Below are 9003 nucleotides of genomic sequence, written 5' to 3' on the forward strand. Positions count from 1 at the left end.
GTGGGGAGAAGCTGTTTCTACAGCTGCCTATTTGATAAACAGGTGTCCTACAAAGAAGCTGGACAAGGTTACTCCAGAAGAGGTATGGTGTGGACACAAGCCAAGTTTGAGTCACTTGCGTGTTTTCGGTTCGGTAGCGTTTCGACATATTCCGGGTCAGATTCGAAAGAAATTAGATGACAAGGGTGAAATGATGCTGCTGGTTGGTTATCATCCTACCGGAGGCTACAAGCTGTTTGATATGAGTAACAAGAAGATTGTGATAAGTCGAGATGTGATCGTGGACGAGTTTCGGCAGTTTGACAACAGAAAATCTGCCATATCAGTTCAGGAAATCGATTTGCCTCAAGATGAAATCGATTTCATGCAGGAAAATCAGCATTCTGGAGCTGCTGGAACTGGTTCTGGTGAGGTTGAAATCGATTTGCCTCAAGGTGAAATCGATTTCATGCAGGAAAATTTGAATTCTCAGCCTGCTGAAGGTACTGTACAACAACCTTTTGTAACCGAAACAGGTGAATCAAGTAGACGACCAACAAGGCAAAGAGGATTGCCTCAAAGACTCCGTGATTGTGAATTATTCCGAGATAGTGAGATCAACAATGAGGGTGATCTTATTCACTTCGCTCTAATGGCCGAATCCGAACCGGTGAATACGGAGGAGGCATTAAGCGATCCAAAGTGGATGTGTGCGATGAAAGAAGAACTGAATTCGATTGAGAAGAACAGTACCTGGATGTTGGTTGATTTACCGAAAGGTAAAAAGGCGATAGGTGTGAAGTGGGTCTACAAAGTGAAAGCGAATCCGAAAGGCGAGATAATCAAGCATAAAGCTCGATTAGTAGCGAAGGGATTTTTGCAAAAGGAAGGGATAGACTTCGATGAAGTGTTTGCTCCAGTTGCAAGGCATGAAACCATTCGGTTAGTTGTTGCGATGGCAAATAACAACAGCTGGCCGTTGTATCAAATGGACGTCAAATCTGCGTTTTTGAATGGTCCACTTGATGAGGAGGTATATGTGAGACAGCCACCTGGTTTTGTGATCAAAAATCAAGAGGCAAAGGTCTATAAGTTGAGGAAGGCACTCTATGGTTTGAAACAAGCTCCAAGAGCTTGGAACAAACGCATAGATGGATTTCTTAGCGATGTTGGTTTCAAGAAATGTGTATCCGAACATGGAGTTTATGTGAAACCGGATGCAAGTGAGGGAGTAATCATTCTTTGTCTTTATGTGGACGATTTGTTGATTACCGGCAACTGTGAAAAGAACATTTCAAAGTTCAAAGGAGAGCTTATGAAGGAATTTGAAATGAGTGATCTTGGTATCATGAAATACTTCTTAGGCATAGAGTTCCAAAGGACAAAATTGGGACTGCTCATGCACCAAAGAAGGTATGCCTTGGAAATTCTGAAGAGGTGTGATATGGAGCATTGCAATGCTGCCACAACACCAGCCGAGACACGATTACAGCTGTCCAAGAGTGAAGAAGAACAAGATGTGGATCCTACTCAATACCGGAGATTGATAGGATCATTGCGTTACTTGTGCAATACGCGGCCAGATTTGGCGTTTAGTGTCGGTATTGCGAGTAGATTCATGGAGAGGCCGAAGGTATCACACTTGGCAGCAGTTAAGAGGATCCTTAGATATGTGAAAGGTACTCTTGGTTGTGGAATTTTGTTTCCGGCAAGCGACATGGGCAGAAGTTGTGAGTTACTCGGATACACCGATTCCAATTGGTGCGGAGATAAGGATGATCGAAAGTCTACGGCGGGGTATCTCTTTATGTTCGGTAAGGCACCAATCTCTTGGTGTTCGAAAAAGGAACCGGTTGTAGCCCTCTCTTCTTGCGAGGCCGAGTATATAGCAGCGTCGATGTGTGCATGCCAAGCTGTGTGGCTGGTGAATCTATGTAAGGAGTTGGACATCAGTAGAAATGGGGCTGTTTTGCTACTTGTGGACAACATTTCAGCGATAAACCTTGCTAAGAATCCCATAGCACATGGGAGGAGCAAGCATATTGAAATGCGATTCCACTATTTGAGAGAATTGGTGAGCTCCGGACAGTTGCGTTTAGGGTACTGCAGAAGCGAAGAACAAGTCGCAGACTTGTTAACGAAAGGCGTGACAAGTGATGTGTTCAAGAGACTTGTGAAGAAGTTGAGCATGATGAGTGTGGAGCATTTGAATTAAGGTGGTGTATTGGAAGTCCTTAATAATTCAAATGCTTGATAGAAGCTTTAAAAAGCACTGCAGTGAAAACAGCTTATTGGATAAGTTGTTTTGAAAATAAGCTGTTTTTGCAATTCTGTTTTTTCTGTTATTCTTGGGCCTGTTTGTGGTTCCAATTTGTACCCTATAAATAGACATTGTATGTCATAGTTGAAAGGTTAATGCCATATGATTCAATTCTCTCAATCTTTCTCTATTTCTCTATCTCTCTCTATTCACATTATCATCTTCATCTTTCCCAAAACACACTGTTTTTCACCACTCCATTTCTGGTTTTTTCCATCAGAATTCACATGCTGCAGGAGAATCGTGTGACATTCAAGATGCGTCGTATCAGAGCTCCTCAAAGATCATAATTACCGCAATCGTCCATGAAGAACCCACACAGTTTTAACAAGCCTGTAGACAAAGTCATGCCATAACTCCATCGATCACCGCCGGACAAGGCTCGAAGGTTGCTATCAGAATTCATCCTAAGATCAATTGTCAGCAACAACACTTAATTAGAATGAATCCTATAAAAAGTCCAACTTATTGCTTTTATTCGCTTAATTCATCTATTATAACAATGATTGAGTTTTAAAACTAAACAACAAATGTTGTAGGAGAATCAGGGGCTGAGGTCTCAACTGGAGAACATAGTAGAATTGACAATTGAAAATAGACCAAGACCAAAACAGTGAAACCACAATAATCGTAGAGAGAGAGAAGGGTCACGTGACGTGTAGATGAAAACGAAAGAATTAGGTGAGGAGCGAGTAACGTGCGACTTTTCTCAATAATCTATAAACCTTCTCGAACGATACCTTTCCCAACTTAGTCCTCACGGTACTGCATTATTCATCTACTTTTTCTTCGCTACGTTAACATCTACTCCTTTTAATTCTAAAATATCCATAAAATTTAAAGTCACTAACCGATTCATGGAAGTAGGTAGCTATATAAATTATAAACATTGTTTAATGTTTCTTTAACATATCACACCACATATATAACCATACTATATGCATGCTTAATATTTCTTAATCATATTGATTTTTCTCAATTCCCTTTTTTTTTTTATAAGCACTTGTATTAAAACGCACGAGGGGTGTAATCCAATATTTTAAAGTATATTGTTTTAAATGTTATAATTAACAAAGTTTAGTTCAAACTATGATGATCCAAGTCATATTTTACAAGAATATGTGTTTTAAATGTTATATATAATATTAACGAGATTTGATTCAAACGATAATGATCCAATGCATATTTTTTCAAAAATACAACGAGTTTGAAATTCAATATTGATACGAAGATTTCGTTAATAGATAAGGTGTAAGTATTTTATAAAATATTTTATATATATATATTTTTTTAAGTTTAGAGTTTTTTCTCATCCAAGAGAATTCATATCCCAACTCAATTTACTTTAATACATATAAAAAGAAGGATGTTCATATGAATATTTACTTTATTAAGCATCAATTGAACTTGAGAAAACAAACTACAATCAAATTTACAAACGTAACCTTTTATGTTTTTTTTCTCCTTCTTTAGAAACTTTACTCTTAATACTACAAAAAATTAATTTAATAATTAATAATACTACTATAAATTTTGTTATTCAAAACTATTTAAAAATATCTTTTAAATTGATTGTTTCAAATTAATTAATAACACAAAAGTGTATATATACTAATAAAAATGATTTTTTTGTGCACACTTAAAAATTAGTCACAAATTAGTTAATTGGTTTATTTTATATTTTTACATAAAAATGAGAATTTTCAAAATATATAACTTATAATTTTTATATAACAAAATAATTAATTTTTTTTCCATATTATTCTTTTTGGAAATAAGACAATCGGTAAACATATAAAATGATCAAATATGTGTCATTAGAGGTGTTTGCGGTGCAATTTGGATTATTTTTGAGATAAAAATTCATTCAATTTAAAATTAAATTTATCCGTGGTTCGGTTTAATTTTGGATGATTGATAAAAAAATTCAATCTTATCCAATAAACGATATAATTTGGATCAATTTTTGAATATTTAAATTATAAATTATATTTTTTATTAAGATTATAAAAATCTAATAAATAATAAATTTGATATAATATATAACATATAGTATATTAAGAATTAATATTATAATTTATTATGGTTAAAACAAATGAAATAATAAAAGTAAATATATTAAACTAAACTATATTAAAAAAATACATATTAATAAATAATAAATTAACACAATATATCATAATAAAAATTAAATAAGTATAAAAATACATACACACAGTTCAATTTGGTTTGAATCGATTTTGAAAAATTAATCCAAATCGGATCCAAAATAAACGATTTTTAAAAAATGACATCCAAATACATCCAATAATATTTGATTTTTTGTGGTTTTTGATTTTCTTTTGATCGGTTTATAATTTTATTTTGATCGATTTGAATTTGAGCACCCTCTGTATGCAATTAATGAATTGATTGAAATCAATATTATTTTATAATATTATTGAAAATAAGTGGAATCCAATTATAATTCATTAGTTAGATAACTTTTCACATATCATTATGCTATTTTTTATAATAAAAAATGAGTGTTAGAAATCGAAAATAATATTCAATAAATTGTTAGAGCATATACCCATTGTAAATTACTTATATACCCCTTGTTACTTGTTTTTTTTAAGTGCACAATCGTTTCTCTTCTACTTTGTGGAACTCTACGGGAATATCTCAACTACCAATACTTGTCAAAGTTCATTAGTGGATGCAAAACAAAAATCATAAACACTTCCACCTATCTATTCTCTTTGGAGTGAAATTTTTTGGGTGTTTATATTTAATCCTCTTCCACCTTGAATGTCTGAAAGTCGTTAATATTCATACCTTCAGGTTTAAGAAGATTAAATAGGGGCAACCGTCATATCCCAAATTTTCCCTCCCATATTTTGTCGTATCTGGCTTATTGATACATTCATTTTCATACACAAGTCTCTTATTAATTGTTCATTTAGGTGAGCTAGTCATTCATATCATCTGCATCATACACCATTCTAGGTTAAAGGTTCATGACATGAATTCAGTTGGTTAGCTTGGTCTTAATACATGGACTATTCTCAATATTTGGGGATCATGTGTTCTTCATTAGAATTAGAATTGTGATATGTTTTGCTTTTATTATTACTTATGGCTCAAATATTATTGAAGAAATTGATCATATACTTTGGAAGGAAAGAAGAAGTCTTGGTGCAAATAAAAAAGCTTGAGTAAAGGAAAGTATTACATACTTTACTTTTGGTTTAAGTACAAGATGAAGACAAAAATTTGGATATCGAAAAAAGAGAACTTCATTAAATTGTCCTTACATTCAAGTACAATGACATTCATTCAAATTGCCATTACATTACAAAACCACTATAAAAGAAATTACATGAAGAAAATTACAAAAAAAAAATTAGTTGAATTTTGGTCAACATGGTTGAACTATTGACCATTGACTATTTGACCATAATTCAGACTCAACAGGAAAAGGGGAATGAGATAACCCGACTTACAACTATCAAGGCATTAGCCGTTATTGCCACTTCTCCACTTTGGGTAGGTTTGTCATGTATCTTGGAGCAGATAGTAGCACAGTTGACTGCATTCCTTAAAAAAACCAATCGAGCACTAAGGCAAGCAACCTTGGGAACCTTAATTCACTCATATTTGCTTATGGTGATAAGATTGGTTTATCTTCCTGAAATATTGTTGTAGAACTGTCGAGACTAACTAGTGATTCTGACTTGCATATGACGACTCTTGCCTTGGAACTATGATGCACACTGATCAAGTTAAAGTGTTGTATTGGATGTTAGAAATAAAGTTCTTCCCCAAGCTCTAACATTAATAAGAAGCTCATTACGACATGGGCAAGCACTTTTGGCCTTTGTTAGCTGGAAAATTTCAGCTAAGGAAAAAGCCAATTTCGACCAGGGGTTCTGTCGGAAGCTCCTCGACAGAAAGGTGGACGAGGTTGCCGATCGACACATACAAAGCTTGGGTCGAAGTCGAAAGATTCTGAGTGGAAAATGGGAACGTGGGCACGTAAAGAGGTTATGGGTAGTTATGCGCCAAAATGAGGGAAGTGGACCGACACGTGGCACCTTAAGAGGGCTTTGTAACCTCCCGACAATTATTTTCAACTAGTATTTAAGTCAATGTTAGGTGAGAATTCAAAGGTGGCAATTTGAACATTTGTAGTAGGGGTAAAGCTTGAAGTACCAAAGCGTTTACGAGAAAAAAAGTTACTCTCCTCACAAACAATGCATATTTGCCTCCACTTTATAATTACAAGTCATTTAATCTTCGCAAAGCTTATCTTTTGTCTTGTCTCACTTTATCATTTATCATCTTTCTTTCAGTACTTTATCGTTTCTACTTGTCATTTTACCTTTATTATTTCCTTGACTCGTCAAGAGTCTCGTTTACACCCTTTCAACCGGTCAGAAACATTGTTTACCAAATAGCCATACACCCAAAACACTAAGTCCGGGACTCCTTAGCCAGTCCTGCAAGTAAACCTCGTATAGGAAGGCTAGAGATTGTTGCGCAAAACAACAAATTGGCACACCCGGTGGGACCTCGACAGTGTTAAGTTGTATGTGATTGCGCAGTGGAAAAATGACGTCTCCTAGACCCCACAGAGAAACGTCTTTAGCGGAAGACACAACGATGCCCCAGGCCGCTGACACTGGCTCTAGTATGGCATCGACGGTTTCAACATCGTTTGTAGGACCAATTCTGACGCCGTGTCAGCCACAAGCGCCTACACCGACAACCATGGGAACTATGGGGCAACATATGCCCAGTTACATGACTCCCATACACAGAACATTGGGAATGCCGACGGAGTTTATGGCAAACATGCATAACCTCGGTTCGACTTACAGCGATAACTCGTCATCGCCATTCCCTCGTTATCAAGGGTTTGGACCTTTGGCAACCCCATTTGGTCGGCCCCCAGGGTTCGGATTGACGTCTCAATCAGTCCCAACATTTACGTCAAGCTCCGTTGTTGTTATGAGACAACAAATGGACGAAAGTAACCATGAAATGGTACACATGCTAACTCAGCAAATGGGTACTATTTTAAGGCCTTTGATCCAGGATTCGATGCAAAGTTATCAACAATTGGCGACCCAAATGACCAGGATTGGAGACTTTTTGGGAGCTCCAAGGGCTCAAGTGCGTCAAAATCCCATGCCTCCTCCTCGACCAGAGACTCCGGTTCGACAAGAAGAGATGACAGACGATGCTGTCGAACAAGAATACCAAGAGTTTGAGCACATCCCAAGGGTGGCACGAAGGCCCCTCGTGGTACTGGTTAACCGTAACCAGGATCCTGACCAGGTGGTTCGACAAGTTCGACATGATGTAGCCATAGGGGAACAAAACCTAAAGGCTATCGTCGAACGACTCATAATGCAAAATGGAGTAAGTCCTTGCCTCCAACGACCGACATACTCCTCGCCTCTACCAGATTTTGTCTTACAGACAGAATTGCCAAGGGGATGGAAAGTCCCTAAATTTACTAAGTTCGCGAGGGATACTGAAGAATCCACCGTCGAACATTTGGCGAGGTACCAGAACGAGGCTGGTGACATAGCAAACAACGAGGACTTGAAGTTGAAATACTTCCCAAGTTCTCTCAAGAAAGATGCGTTTACCTGGTTCACAACGCTACCTCCACAATTGATCCAAACATGGACACAGTTGGAACGGTTGTTCCATGAACAATTTTACATGGACAATCAAAGATCAACCTTAAAGAACTAGCTAGCATTAAGCGAAAGGTCGCTGAGGCAATTGATCAGTACCTGAACAGGTTTAGACTATTGAAGGCGCGATGCTTTACTCAAGTCCCTGAACACGAACTAGTCAAAATAGCGGCTGAGGATCTAGATTATTCTATAAGGAAGAAGCTGGATACCCAGTATCTTAGGGATATGGCCCAATTGGCCGATAGGGATCGATGTATCGAACACTTGAAAGCCGAAAAATCTAAGGCAGGTCGATATCATAAAAAAGAGAAAGTGTCCTACATCGTAGTCGAAGGAGGCTCTTCCGACGATGAAGATATAGTCGACATGAGTGAGGTCAACGTGGCGGAGCTTAAGCCCGGACCTCCATATACGTGCAATGTTTTGAAACCATCAAATGGAAAAAACCTTGTCGAACCAGAGAGAACAGACAAATACGTCACTAAGACATATACGTTCGATGTGTCTAAATGCGACGAGATCTTTGATCTATTGGTAAAAGACGGATAAATTATCGCCCCTCAGGGTTTAAAAGACCCTCCCCTAGAACAGAAAAAGAAAAGGGGATTTTGTAAATTTCATAATTTCCTTGGTCACAAAACTCACCATTGTGTTCTTTTCAGGGATTTGATGCAGAAAGCTCTGAAAGAAGGCTCTAGTTTGGCGAAAGGCCAAAAATGCAGGTGGATTCTGACCCTTTGAAGGGGAAGAAGCATTGTATGTTGAGCCTATAGAGTGCATGATGGTGGAGACTACTGATGGTCTCATTGAGGTTCTCAAAGCAACCTCGTTAGCTGAATCATTTGAAGTAATGATGGTCGAAACTACTGAAGGTTTCAGAGTCAAAGACGAAAGGAGGCCCGAGTCGGCCTATCCCCAGCTTGGCGAAAGTTTGTATGACTTCAGGATAAGTGCAAGGAGAAGGGATCAAAGGCTCTATTATGCCCGAAGTGCAACACAGTATTCGACGAG

Source organism: Lathyrus oleraceus, chromosome 7 (assembly GCF_024323335.1).
Source record: "Lathyrus oleraceus cultivar Zhongwan6 chromosome 7, CAAS_Psat_ZW6_1.0, whole genome shotgun sequence".
Taxonomy (NCBI): Eukaryota; Viridiplantae; Streptophyta; class Magnoliopsida; order Fabales; family Fabaceae; genus Lathyrus; species Lathyrus oleraceus.